Raw genomic sequence first — 13896 nt, 5'->3', positions numbered from 1 at the left:
ATTAATGGAGAGAGTGGAGAAGAAAGAGTGGATGAGAAGGAAGAGAGACAATGGGGGATGAGTAGAGAGAGCAAGAGAGAGAGATAGGGGAGGATTTGGAGAGGAGAGATGGAATGAGAAGAGAAGACAGAAAGATGGGGGAGGATTTGGAGAGGAGAGATGGAATGAGAGGAGAAGACAGAAAGATGGGGGAGGATTTGGAGAGGAGAGATGGAATGAGAGGAGAAGACAGAAAGATAGGGGAGGATTTGGAGAGGAGAGATGGAATGAGAGGAGAAGACAGAAAGATAGGGGAGGATTTGGAGAGGAGAGATGGAATGAGAAGAGAAGACAGAAAGATAGGGGAGGATTTGGAGAGGAGAGATGGAATGAGAAGAGAAGAGAAGAGAGAGAGATAGGGGAGGATTTGGAGAGGAGAGATGGAATGAGAAGAGAAGACAGAGAGATAGGGGAGGATTTGGAGAGGAGAGATGGAATGAGAAGAGAAGACAGAAAGATAGGGGAGGATTTGGAGAAGAGAGATGGAATGAGAAGAGAAGACAGAGAGATAGGGGAGAACAACGTGTTTGGCATGCAGCATGTTCTAACAGCAAAACAACACTGCGAGCCTGATATACCGTCACCGTGCCTTCTCAACTACAATAGAGACATGATATACCGTCACCGTGCCTTCTCAACTACAATAGAGACATGATATACCGTCACCGTGCCTTCTCAACTACAATAGAGACATGATATACCGTCACCGTGCCTTCTCAACTACAATAGAGACATGATATACCGTCACCGTGCCTTCTCAACTACAATAGAGACATGATATACCGTCACCGTGCCTTCTCAACTACAATAGAGACATGATATACCGTCACCGTGCCTTCTCAACTACAATAGAGACATGATATACCGTCACCGTGCCTTCTCAACTACAATAGAGACATGATATACCGTCACCGTGCCTTCTCAACTACAATAGAGACATGATATACCGTCACCGTGCCTTCTCAACTACAATAGAGACATGATATACCGTCACCGTGCCTTCTCAACTACAATAGAGACATGATATACCGTCACCGTGCCTTCTCAACTACAATAGAGACATGATATACCGTCACCGTGCCTTCTCAACTACAATAGAGACATGATATACCGTCACCGTGCCTTCTCAACTACAATAGAGACATGCGTTTCTCCATTGGGGGATAGACGTAGAATGTGTGAGTTCTAGACACGTGACTCTCCTACTATACTGTCCTACCAAGCAAAAAGGCAGTAACTGCTCATAGCGTGGAACTGAGATAAATGGCTTTTATTTACCTTGGCTTCACAGCAACTTTATGCAGTAACTGCTAACATGACCCCCATTTTCTCCAAAACACAATACAATAGAGGCAGGATACTTGTCCACATGATTAAGCATGTATTTATTGTAGCAAAAATGACATTAACAATTTTTTTAAACCAAATGAGCAGTTATTGCCTTTTTGCTTGGTAGGGCAGTATAGCTGGAGCAGATGAATGCATGAATGCAGCATGTACCACAGGACTGCACACATATGCCGGACAAATACACGCAACAAATTAACAGACACTCACGGCCGTTAAGAAATAAGTCACTTGTTTACAAAACTATGCTCATACTACTGATTCTGTAGGGAGTGTGTTTGTCGTAGTGCACTGATTCTGTAGGGAGTGTGTTTGTCGTAGTGCACTGATTCTGTAGGGAGTGTGTTTGTCGTAGTGCACTGATTCTGTATGGGGTGTGTTTGTCGTAGTGCATTGATTCTGTAGGGAGTGTGTTTGTCGTAGTGCACTGATTCTGTAGGGGGTGTGTTTGTCGTAGTGCACTGATTCTGTAGGGAGTGTGTTTGTCGTAGTGCACTGATTCTGTAGGGGGTGTGTTTGTCGTAGTGCACTGATTCTGTAGGGAGTGTGTTTGTCGTAGTGCACTGATTCTGTAGGGAGTGTGTTTGTCGTAGTGCACTGATTCTGTAGGGAGTGTGTTTGTCGTAGTGCACTGATTCTGTAGGGAGTGTGTTTGTCGTAGTGCACTGATTCTGTAGGGAGTGTGTTTGTCGTAGTGCACTGATTCTGTAGGGGGTGTGTTTGTCGTGGTGCACTGATTCTGTAGGGAGTGTGTTTGTCGTAGTGCACTGATTCTGTAGGGAGTGTGTTTGTCAGAAAAGTGCACTGATTCTGTAGGGGTGTGTTTGTCGTAGTGCACTGATTCTGTAGGGAGTGTGTTTGTCGTAGTGCACTGATTCTGTAGGGGTGTGTTTGTCGTAGTGCACTGATTCTGTAGGGGTGTGTTTGTCGTAGTGCACTGATTCTGTAGGGGGTGTGTTTGTCGTAGTGCACTGATTCTGTAGGGAGTGTGTTTGTCGTAGTGCACTGATTCTGTAGGGGGTGTGTTTGTCGTAGTGCACTGATTCTGTAGGGGGTGTGTGTTTGATTCTGTAGGGAGTGTGTTTGCACTGATTCTGTAGGGAGTGTGTTTGTCGTAGTGCACTGATTCTGTAGGGAGTGTGTTTGTCGTAGTGCACTGATTCTGTAGGGGGTGTGTTTGTCGTAGTGCACTGATTCTGAAGGGAGTGTGTTTGTCGTAGTGCACTGATTCTGTAGGGAGTGTGTTTGTCGTAGTGCACTGATTCTGTAGGGGTGTGTTTGTCGTAGTGCACTGATTCTGTAGGGAGTGTGTTTGTCGTAGTGCACTGATTCTGTAGGGAGTGTGTTTGTCGTAGTGCACTGATTCTGTAGGGAGTGTGTTTGTCGTAGTGCACTGATTCTGTAGGGGGTGTGTTTGTCGTAGTGCACTGATTCTGTAGGGAGTGTGTTTGTCGTAGTGCACTGATTCTGTAGGGGTGTGTTTGTCGTGGTGCACTGATTCTGTAGGGAGTGTGTTTGTCGTAGTGCACTGATTCTGTAGGGAGTGTGTTTGTCGTAGTGCACTGATTCTGTAGGGGGTGTGTTTGTCGTAGTGCACTGATTCTGTAGGGAGTGTGTTTGTCGTAGTGCACTGATTCTGTAGGGGGTGTGTTTGTCGTAGTGCACTGATTCTGTAGGGGGTGTGTTTGTCGTAGTGCACTGATTCTGTAGGGAGTGTGTTTGTCGTAGTGCACTGATTCTGTAGGGAGTGTGTTTGTCGTAGTGCACTGATTCTGTAGGGGTGTGTTTGTCGTAGTGCACTGATTCTGTAGGGGGTGTGTTTGTCGTAGTGCACTGATTCTGTAGGGAGTGTGTTTGTCGTAGTGACCTGATTCTGTAGGGGGTGTGTTTGTCGTAGTGCACTGATTCTGAAGGGAGTGTGTTTGTCGTAGTGCACTGATTCTGTAGGGAGTGTGTTTGTCGTAGTGCACTGATTCTGTAGGGGTGTGTTTGTCGTAGTGCACTGATTCTGTAGGGAGTGTGTTTGTCGTAGTGCACTGATTCTGTAGGGGGTGTGTTTGTCGTAGTGCACTGATTCTGTAGGGAGTGTGTTTGTCGTAGTGCACTGATTCTGTAGGGGGTGTGTTTGTCGTAGTGCACTGATTCTGTAGGGAGTGTGTTTGTCGTAGTGCACTCACTCGTGCACCAAGGCTCATTTGTTGATCTTATAAGGAAGTGGGGCTGCAGTAAACGCCAACGAATACCTTCAAAAACACGTCAGTGTATTTTTTTTAGTAGTAGAGTAGTAAAGTAGTGGAGTAGTAAAGTAGTAAAGTAGTAGAGTAGTAAAGTAATTGAGTAGTAGAGTAGTCAAGAAGTAAAGTAGGAAAGTAGTAAAGTAGTAAGGTAGTAAAGTAGTAGCATAGTAAAGCAGTAAAATAGTACAGAAGTCAAGTAGTAAAGTAGTAAAGTAGTAGAGTAGTAAGGCATTCAAGTAGTAAAGTAGTAAAGTAGTAGAGTAGTAAAGTAGAAGTAGAGTAGTAGATTAGTAGAGTAGTAGAGTAGTATAGTAGTAAAGTAGTAGAGTAGTAGAGTAGTAAAGTAGTAGAGTAGTAGAGTAGTAAAGTAGTAGAGTAGTAGAGTACTAGAGTAGTAGAGTAGTAGAGTAGTAGAGTAGTAGAGTAGTAGAGTAGTAGATTAGTAAAGTGGTAGAGTAGTAGAGTAGTAAAGTAGTAGAGTAGTAAAGTAGTAGGGTAGTAGAGTAGTAGAGTACTAGAGTAGTAGAGTAGTAGAGTAGTAGAGTAGTAGAGTAGTAGATTAGTAGAGTAGTAAGAGTAGTAGGGTAGTAGAGTAGTAAAGTAGTAGAGTAGTAAAGTAGTAGAGTAGTAGAGTAGTAGAGTAGTAAAGTAGTAGAGTAGTAGAGTAGTAGAGTAGTAGAGTAGTAGAGTAGTAGAGTAGTAAAGTAGTAGGAGTAGTGGGGTAGTAAAGTAGTAAGTAGTAGAGTAGTAGAGTAAAAGTAGTAGGGTAGTAGGGTAGTAGAGTAGTAGAGTAGTAGAGTAGTAGAGTAGTAGAGTAGTAGGGTAGTAGAGTAGTAAGTAGAGTAGTAGTAGTAAAGTAGTAGGTAGTAGAGTAGTAGAGTAGTAGAGTAGTAAAGTAGTAGGGTAGTAGAGTAGTAAAGTAGTAGGGTAGTAGAGTAGTAAGTAGTAGTAGTAAAAGTAGTAAAGTAGTAGTAGAGTAGTAGAGTAGTAAGGTAGTAGGGTAGTAAGTAGTAGAAGTAGTAGAGTAGTAGAGTAGTAGAGTAGTAGAGTAGTAGTAGTAAGTAGTAGGGTAGTAGAGTAGTAGAGTAGTAGAGTAGTAAAGTAGTAGAGTAGTAGTAGTAAGTAGTAGAGTAGTAAAGTAGTAGGGTAGTAGAGTAGTAGAGTAGTAGAGTAGTAGAGTAGTAGAGTAGTAGAGTAGTAAAGTAGTATAGTAGTAGAGTAGTAGAGTAGTAGTAGTAGAGTAGTAGAGTAGTATAGTAGTAAAGTAAAGTAGTAGGGTAGTAGGGTAGTAGAGTACTAGAGTAGTAAGAGTAGTAGAGTAGTAGAGTAGTAGAGTAGTAAAGTAGAGTAGTAGAGTAGTAGAGTAGTAGAGTAGTAAAGTAGTAGGGTAGTAGAGTAGTAAAGTAGAGTAGAGTAGTAGGAGTAGTAGCAGAGTAGTATAGTAGTAAAGTGGAGTGGTAGTAGTAGAGTAGTAGTAAGTAGTAGGGTAGAGAGTAGTAGTAAAGTAGCAGTGTAGTAGGGTACTAAGTAGTATAGTAGTAGAGTAGTAAAGTAGTAGAGTAGTAGGGTAGTAAGTAGTAGAGTAGTAAGGTAGTAGAGTAGTATAGAGTAGAGTAGTAGAGTAGTAGGTAGTAGAGTAGTAGAGTAGTAGAGTAGTAAAGTAGTAGAGTAGTAGAGTAGTAGAGTAGTAGAGTAGTAAGGTAGTAGGGTAGTAGAGTAGTAGAGTAGTAGAGTAGTAGAGTAGTAGAGTAGTAAGGTAGTAGGGTAGTAGAGTAGTAGAGTAGTAGAGTAGTAGAGTAGTAAAGTAGTAAGGTAGTAGGGTAGTAGAGTAGTAGAGTAGTAAGGTAGTAGGGTAGTAGAGTAGTAGAGTAGTAAGGTAGTAGAGTAGTAGAGTAGTAGAGTAGTAGTAAAGTAGTAGGGTAGTAGAGTAGTAAGTAGTAAAGTAGTAAAGTAGTAGAGTAGTAGAGTAGTAAAGTAGTAGGGGTAGTAGAGTAGTAGAGTAGTAGAGTAGTAGAGTAGTAGAGTAGTAGAGTAGTAGATTAGTAGAGTAGTAGAGTAGTAAAGTAGTAGGGTAGTAGAGTAGTAGAGTAGTAGAGTAGTAAGTAGTAGAGTAGTAGAGTAGTAAGTAGTAGAGTAGTAGAGTAGTAGAGTAGTAAAGTAGTAGGGTAGTAGAGTAGTAGAGTAGTAGAGTAGTAGAGTAGTAAAGTAGTAGGGGTAGTAGTATAGTAGTAGTAGTAGAGTAGTAGAGTAAAGTAGTAGAGTAGTAGAGTAGTAGAGTAGTAGAGTAGTAGGTAGTAGAGTAGTAGAGTAGTAAGGTAGTAGAGTAGTAGAGTAGTAAGTAGTAGAGTAGCAGAGCAGCAAGTAGTAAGTAGTAGAGTAGTAGAGTAGTAGAGTAGTAAAGTAGTAGGGTAGTAGAGTAGTAGAGTAGTAGAGTAGTAGAGTAGTAAGGTAGTAGGGTAGTAGAGTAGTAGAGTAGTAGAGTAGTAGAGTAGTAAAGTAGTAGGGTAGTAGAGTAGTAGAGTAGTAAGGTAGTAGGGTAGTAGAGTAGTAGAGTAGTAGGGTAGTAGAGTAGTAAAGTAGTAGGGTAGTAGAGTAGTAGAGTAGTAGAGTAGTAAGGTAGTAGAGTAGTAGAGTAGTAGAGTAGTAGAGTAGTAGAGTAGTAAGGTAGTAGGGTAGTAGAGTAGTAGAGTAGTAGAGTAGTAGGTAGTAAAGTAGTAGAGTAGTAGAGTAGTAAGGTAGTAGGGTAGTAGGTAGTAGAGTAGTAGAGTAGTAAGTAGTAAAGTAGTAAGGTAGTAGAAGTAGTAGAGTAGTAGAGTAGTAGAGTAGTAGAGTAGTAAAGTAGTAGGGTAGTAAGTAGTAGGGTAGTAGAGTAGTAGAGTAGTAGAGTAGTAGGGTAGTAGGGGTAGTAGAGTAGTAGAGTAGAAAGTAGTAAAATAGTAGGTAGTAGAGTAGTAGAGTAGTAAGTAGTAGAGTAGTAAAGTAGTAGAGTAGTAGAGTAGTAAGTAAAGTAGTAGGTAGTAGAGTAGTAAAGTAGTAGAGTAGTAAGTAGTAGAGTAGTAGGTAGTAGAGTAGTAGAGTAGTAGAGTAGTAGGTAGTAAAGTAGTAGTAGTAGCAGTGGTAGAGTAGTAGAGTAGTAGAGTAGTAAGTAGTAGGGTAGTAGAGTAGTAGAGTAGTAGAGTAGTAAGGTAGTAGAGTAGTAGAGTAGTAGAGTAGTAGAGTAGTAGAGTAGTAGAGTAGTAAAGTAGTAGGGTAGTAGAGTAGTAGAGTAGTAGAGTAGTAAAGTAGTAGGGTAGTAGAGTAGTAGAGTAGTAGGGTAGTAGAGTAGTAGAGTAGTAGAGTAGTAGAGTAGTAAAGTAGTAGGGTAGTAGAGTAGTAGAGTAGTAGAGTAGTAGGTAGTAGAGTAGTAGAGTAGTAGAGTAGTGTAGTAGTGGTAGGTCAGTAGAGTCAGTAGGGAGTAGTGGAGAGTAGTAGAGTAGTAAGGTAGTAGGTAGTAGAGTAGTAGAGTAGTAGAGGTAGTAAAGTAGTAGTAAGGTAGTAGAGTAGTAGAGTAGTAGTAGGGTAGTAGGGTAGTAGAGTAGTAGGAGTAGTAGAGTAGTAAGTAGTAGGGTAGTAGAGTAGTAGAGTAGTAGAGTAGTAAAGTAGTAGGTAGTAGAGTAGTAGAGTAGTAGAGTAGTAGAGTAGTAGAGTAGTAGAGTAGTAGTAGAGTAGTAGAGTAGTAGTAGTAGGGTAGTAGAGTAGTAGAGTAGTAGGGGCAGAGTAGTAGAGTAGAGTAGAGTAGTAGAGTAGTAAGTAGTAGGTAGTAAGTAGTAGAGTAGTAGAGTAGTAGAGTAGTAGAGTAGTAGAGTAGTAAGTAGTAAGTAGAGTAGTAAGTAGTAAGTAGTAGAGTAGTAGAGTAGTAGAGTAGTAAGGTAGTAGGGTAGTAGTAGGTAGTAGAGTAGTAGAGTAAGGTAGTAAGTAGTAGAGTAGTAGAGTAGTAGTGTAGGTAGTAGAGTAGTAGAGTAGTAAGTAGTAAAGGTAGTAGAGTAGTAGAGTAGTAGAGTAGTAAGGTAGTATAGTAGTAGAGTAGTAGAGTAGTAAAGTAGTAAGTAGTAGGGTAGTAGAGTAGTAAAGTAGTAGAGTAGTAGAGTAGTAGAGTAGTAGAGTAGTAAAGTAGTAGAGTAGTAGAGTAGTAGAGTAGTAGATAAGTAGGTAGTAAGTAGTAGATTAGTAGAGTAGTAGTAGAGAGTAGTAGAGTAGTAGGGTAGTAAGTAGTAGAGTAGTAGAGTAGTAGAAGTAGTAAAGTAGTAGTAGTAGAGTAGTAGAGTAGAGTAGTAGAGTAGTAGGTAGTAGAGTAGTAGGTAGTAGAGTAGTAGCAGAGTAGTAGAGTAGTAAAGTAGTAGAGTAGTAGAGTAGTAGAGTAGTAAGTAGTAGAGTAGTAGGGTAGTAGAGTAGTAGAGTAGTAGAGTAGTAAGGTAGTAGGGTAGTAGAGTAGTAGAGTAGTAGAGTAGTAGAGTAGTAGAGTAGTAGAGTAGTAAGGTAGTAGGGTAGTAGAGTAGTAGAGTAGTAGAGTAGTAGAGTAGAGGTAGTAGGGTAGTAAAGTAGTAGTAGAGTAGTAGAGTAGTAGAGTAGTGAGTAGTAGTAGAGTAGAAGTAGAGTAGTAGGGTAGTAGTAGTAGAGTAGTAGAGTAGTAAGGTAGTAGGGTAGTAGGTAGTAGTAGTAAGGTAGTAGAGTAGTAGAGTAGTAGAGTAGTAGAGTAGTAAAGTAGTAGAGTAGTAGAGTAGTAGTAGTAAGTAGTAGAGGGTAGTAGAGTAGTAGAGTAGTAGAGTAGTAGAAAGTAGTAAGGTAGTAGGGTAGTAGAGTAGTAGAGTAGTAGAGTAGTAAGTAGTAGGTAGTAGAGTAGTAGAGTAGTAGTAGAGTAGTAGAGTAGTAGAGTAGTAGAGTAGTAGAGTAGTAGAGTAGTAGAGTAGTAGAGTAGTAGAGTAGTAGAGTAGTAGAGGGTAGTAGTAAGTAGTAGAGTAGTAGAGTAGTAGAGTAGTAGAGTAGTAGAGTAGTAGAGTAGTAGAGTAGTAGAGTAGTAGAGTAGTAGAGTAGTAGAGTAGTAGAGTAGTAGAGTAGTAGAGTAGTAGGGTAGTAGAGTAGTAGAGTAGTAGTGAGTAGTAGAGTAGTAGTAGTAGAGTAGTAAAGTAGTAAAGTAGAGTAGTAGAGCAGTAGTAGTAGTAGTAGAGTAGTAGTAGAGTAGTAGAGTAGTAGAGTAGTAGAGTAGTAGAGTAGTAAAGTAGTAGGGTAGTAGAGTAGTAGAGTAGTAGAGTAGTAAGGTAGTAGGGTAGTAGAGTAGTAGAGTAGTAGAGTAGTAGAGTAGTAGAGTAGTAGAGTAGTAGGGTAGTAGAGTAGTAGAGTAGTAGAGTAGTAGAGTAGTAAGGTAGTAGGGTAGTAGAGTAGTAGAGTAGTAGAGCAGTAGTAGAGTAGTAGAGTAGTAGAGTAGTAGAGTAGTAGGGTAGTAGAGTAGTAGAGTAGTAGAGTAGTAAAGTAGTAGAGTAGTAGAGTAGTAGAGTAGTAGAGTAGTAGAGTAGTAAGGTAGTAGGTAGTAGAGTAGTAGTAGTAGAGTAGTAGAGTAGTAGTAGGGTAGTAGAGTAGTAGAGTAGTAGAGTAGTAGAGTAGTAGAGTAGTAGGGTAGTAGAGTAGTAGAGTAGTAGAGTAGTAGAGTAGTAAAGTAGTAGGGTAGTAGAGTAGTAGAGTAGTAAGGTAGTAGGGTAGTAGAGTAGTAGAGTAGTAAGTAGTAGAGTAGTAGTAGGGTAGTAGAGTAAGTAGTAGTAGTAGAGTAGTAGAGTAGTAGAGTAGTAAGGTAGTAAAGTAGAGTAGTAGAGTAGTAAGTAGTAGGGAGTAGTAGAGTAGTAAGGTAGTAGCAGTAGTAGAGTAGTAGAGTAGTAGAGCAGTAGTAAGTAGTAGTAGTAGAGTAGTAAGGTAGTAGGGTAGTAGAGTAGTAGAGTAGTAGGGTAGTAGAGTAGTAGAGTAGTAGAGAGTAGAGTAGTAAGGTAGTAGAGTAGTAGAGTAGTAGAGTAGTAGAGTAGTAAAGTAGTAGGGTAGTAGAGTAGTAGAGTAGTAGAGTAGTAAGGTAGTAGGGTAGTAGAGTAGTAGAGTAGTAGAGTAGTAGAGTAGTAAGGTAGTAGGGTAGTAGAGTAGTAGAGTAGTAGAGTAGTAAGTAGTAAAGTAGTAGGGTAGTAAAGTAGGGTAGTAGAGTAGTAAAGTAGTAGGAGTAGTAGAGTAGTAAGTAGTAGGGTAGTAGAGTAGTAAGTAGAGTTAGTAGAGTAGTAGAGTAGTAGAGTAGTAGTAAAGTAGTAGGGTAGTAGTAGTAGAGTAGTAGAGTAGTAAGGTAGTAGGGTAGTAGAGTAGTAGAGTAGTAGAGTAGTAGTAGTAGGGTAGTAGAGTAGTAGAGTAGTAAGGTAGTAGGGTAGTAGGTAGTAGAGCAGTAGCAGTACAAGGTAGTAGTAGTAGAGTAGTAAAGCAGCAGTAGTAGAGTAGTAGAGTAGTAGAGTAGTAGAGTAGTAAAGTAGTAGGGTAGTAGAGTAGTAGAGTAGTAGAGTAGTAAGGTAGTAGGGTAGTAGAGTAGTAGAGTAGTAGGGTAGTAGAGTAGTAGAGTAGTAGAGTAGTAAGTAGTAGAGTAGTAGAGTAGAGTAGTAGAGTAGTAAAGTAGTAGGGTAGTAGGGTAGTAGAGTAGTAGAGTAGTAAGGTAGTAGGGTAGTAGAGTAGTAGAGTAGTAAGGTAGTAGAGTAGTAGAGTAGTAGAGTAGTAGAGTAGTAGAGTAGTAGAGTAGTAAGTAGTAGAGTAGTAGAGTAGTAGAGTAGTAGAGTAGTAGAGTAGTAGAGTAGTAGAGTAGTAAGTAGAGTAGTAGAGTAGTAGAGTAGTAAAGTAGTAGAGTAGTAGAGTAGTAGAGTAGTAGAGTAGTAGGGTAGTAGAGTAGTAGAGTAGTAGAGTAGTAGAGTAGTAAAGTAGTAGAGTAGTAGAGTAGTAGAGTAGTAAGGTAGTAGGGTAGTAGAGTAGTAGAGTAGTAAGGTAGTAGAGTAGTAGGGTAGTAGAGTAGTAGAGTAGTAGAGTAGTAAAGTAGTAGGGTAGTAGAGTAGTAGAGTAGTAGAGTAGTAGGGTAGTAGAGTAGTAAGTAGTAGAGTAGTGCCAAAGTAGTAGAGTAGTAGAGTAGTAAAAGTAAAGTAGTAGGAGTAGTAGAGTAGTAGAGTAGTAAAGTAGTAAGAGTAGTAGAGTAGTAGGAGTAGAGAGTAGTAGAGTAGTAGAAAAGTAGTAGGGTAGTAGAGTAGTAGAGTAGTAGAGTAGTAAGGTAGTAGGGTAGTAGAGTAGTAGAGTAGTAGAGTAGTAGAGTAGTAGAGTAGTAAGAGTAGTAGGTAGTAGAGTAGTAGAGTAGTAGAGTAGTAAGGTAGTAGGGTAGTAGAGTAGTAGAGTAGTAAGGTAGTAGGGTAGTAAAAGTAGTAGAGTAGTAAGGTAGTAGGGTAGTAGAGTAGTAGAGTAGTAGGGTAGTAGAGTACTAAAGTAGTAAGTAGTAGAGTAGTAGAGTAGTAGGGTAGTAGAGTAGTAAAGTAGTAGTAGGTAGTAGTAGTAGAGTAGTAGAGTAGTAGAGTAGTAGAGTAGTAGAGTAGTAGAGTAGTAAGGTAGTAGAGTAGTAGAGTAGTAGAGTAGTAAGTAGTAGAGTAGTAGAGTAGTAGAGTAGTAGGGTAGTAGAGTAGTAAAGTAGTAGAGTAGTAAGTAGTAGAGTAGTAGGGTAGTAGGGTAGTAGAGTAGTAGAGTAGTAGAAGTAGTAAGTAGTAAAGTAGTAGTAGAGTAGTAGAGTAGTAGAGTAGTAAGGTAGTAGGGTAGTAAAAGTAGTAGAGTAGTAAGGTAGTAGAGTAGTAGAGTAGTAGAGTAGTAGAGTAGTAGGTAGTAGAGTAGTAGAGTAGTAGAGTAGTAGAGTAGTAGAGTAGTAGGGTAGTAGAGTAGTAGAGTAGTAGAGTAGTAGAGTAGTAGAGTAGTAGTAGTAGTAGTAGTAAAGAGTAGTAGAGTAGTAGAGTAGTAAGTAGTAGAGTAGTAGAGTAGTAGGGAGTAGAGTAGAGTAGTAGAGTAGTAGAGTAGTAAGGTAGTAGAGTAGTAGAGTAGTAGAGTAGTAAGGTAGTAGGGTAGTAGAGTAGTAGAGTAGTAGAGTAGTAGAGTAGTAAGAGTAGTAAGGTAGTAGAGTAGTAGAGTAGTAGAGTAGTAAGGTAGTAGGGTAGTAGAGTAGTAGAGTAGTAAGGTAGTAGAGTAGTAGAGTAGTAGAGTAGTAGAGTAGTAGAGTAGTAGAGTAGTAGAGTAGTAGAGTAGTAGAGTAGTAGAGTAGTAGAGTAGTAGAGTAGTAGAGTAGTAAGGTGGTAGAGTAGTAGAGTAGTAGAGTAGTAGAGTAGTAGAGTAGTAGAGTAGTAGGGTAGTAGTAGTAGAGTAGTAGAGTAGTAAGGTAGTAGGGTAGTAGAGTAGTAGAGTAGTAGAGTAGTAGAGTAGTAGAGTAGTAGAGTAGTAGAGTAGTAGAGTAGTAGAGTAGTAGGGTAGTAGAGTAGTAGAGTAGTAGAGTAGTAAGAGTAGTAGGGTAGTAGAGTAGTAGAGTAGTAGAGTAGCAGAGCAGTAGAGTAGTAGAGTAGAGGTAGTAGAGTAGTAGAGTAGTAGAGTAGTAGAGTAGTAGGGTAGTAGAGTAGTAGAGTAGTAAGGTAGTAGGGTAGTAGGGTAGTAGAGTAGTAGAGTAGTAAGGTAGTAGGGTAGTAGAGTAGTAGAGTAGTAGAGTAGTAGAGTAGTAGGGTAGTAGAGTAGTGGAGGTAGTAGGGGTAGAGTAGAGTAGTAGAGTAGAAGGTAGCAGAGTAGGGTAGTAGAGTAGCAGAGCAGAGCAGTAGAGGTAGTGGCAGAGTAGTAAGTAGCAGTAGAGTAGTAGAGTAGTAGAGTAGTAGAAGTAGTAAGGTAGTAGGCAGTAGAGTAGTAGGTAGCAGAGTAGTAAAGTAGTAGGGCCAGAGAGTAGTAGAGTAGAGTAGCAGGTAGTAGGGCAGTAGAGTAGTAGAGCAGTAGAGAGTGAGTAGTGCAGCAGGGCAGCAGAGCAGCAGAGCAGTAGCAGAGGTGTGGTAGAGCAGAGTAGTAGGGCAGCAGAGCAGTAGTGGCAGGCAGCGGTGAGCAGCAGCAGAGAGCAGTAGTGGCAGCAGAGCAGCAGGAGCAGCAGACCAGCAGGAGCAGCAGAGCAGTAGGTGCAGCAGAGCAGCAGAGCAGCAGAGTAGTAGGCAGCAGGGGCAGAGCAGCAGTAGGCAGAGGCAGTAGAGCAGTAGAGTAGCAGAGTAGTAGAGCAGCAGAGCAGTAAAGCAGCAGGGCAGTAGAGCAGAGAGTAGGTGAGTAGCAGAGCAGCAGAGCAGTAGGGCAGAGCAGGGCAGTAGAGTAGCAGGTAGTAGAGCAGTAGAGGTGAGTAGGAGCAGTAGAGCAGTAGAGCAGTAGAGTAGTAGAGCAGTAGAGTAGTAGACCAGCAGAGCAGTAGAGCAGGGGTGGAGTAGGAGAGCAGCAGAGCAGCAAGACCAGCAGGGCAGCAGAGCAGCAGAGCAGCAAGGCAGAGGGTAGTAGTAGAGGTAGTGCAGCAGAGCAGTAGAGCAGCGGTAGCAGCAGAGAGCAGGCAGGTAGGCAGAGTAGCAGAGCAGTAGGTGGTAGAGTAGTGGGGCAGAGCAGAGCAGTAGAGCAGAGCAGTAGCAAAGTAGACCAGCAGAGCAGCAGAGCAGCAGGGTAGTAGGTAGTGGGTGAGTAGGGTAGAGAGTAGTAGAGTAGTAGAGTAGAGCAGAGTAGTAAGGTGGTAGAGTAGTGAGGTAGTAGAGTAGTAGAGTAGTAAGGTAGTAGAGTAGTAGAGTAGTAGTAGTAGTAAGGTAGAGGGTAGTAGAGTAGTAGGGTAGTAGAGTAGTAGAGCAGTAGGGTAGTAGAGAGTAGGTAGTAGAGAGTAGAGTAGTAGGGTAGTAGAGTAGTAGAGTAGTAGAGTAGTAGAGAGTAGGGTGTAGTAGTAGGTAGTAAGTAGTAGAGTAGTAGAGTAGTAGAGTAGTAGAGTAGAGTAGTAGGGTAGTAGAGTAGTAGAGTAGTAGAGTAGTAGAGTAGTAGAGTAGTAGAGTAGTAGAGTAGTAGAGTAGTAAGGTGGTAGAGTAGTAGAGTAGTAGAGTAGTAGAGTAGTAGAGTAGTAGATTAGTAAGGTGGTAGAGTAGTAGAGTAGTAGAGTAGTAGAGTAGTAGAGTAGAAGGTAGTAGGTAGTAGAGTAGTAGAGTAGTAGAGTAGTAAG

This window comes from Oncorhynchus nerka, linkage group LG4 (genome assembly GCF_034236695.1).
Source record: "Oncorhynchus nerka isolate Pitt River linkage group LG4, Oner_Uvic_2.0, whole genome shotgun sequence".
In the NCBI taxonomy this organism is placed as follows: Eukaryota; Metazoa; Chordata; class Actinopteri; order Salmoniformes; family Salmonidae; genus Oncorhynchus; species Oncorhynchus nerka.
Note: the sequence above shows the minus strand (reverse complement) of the source record.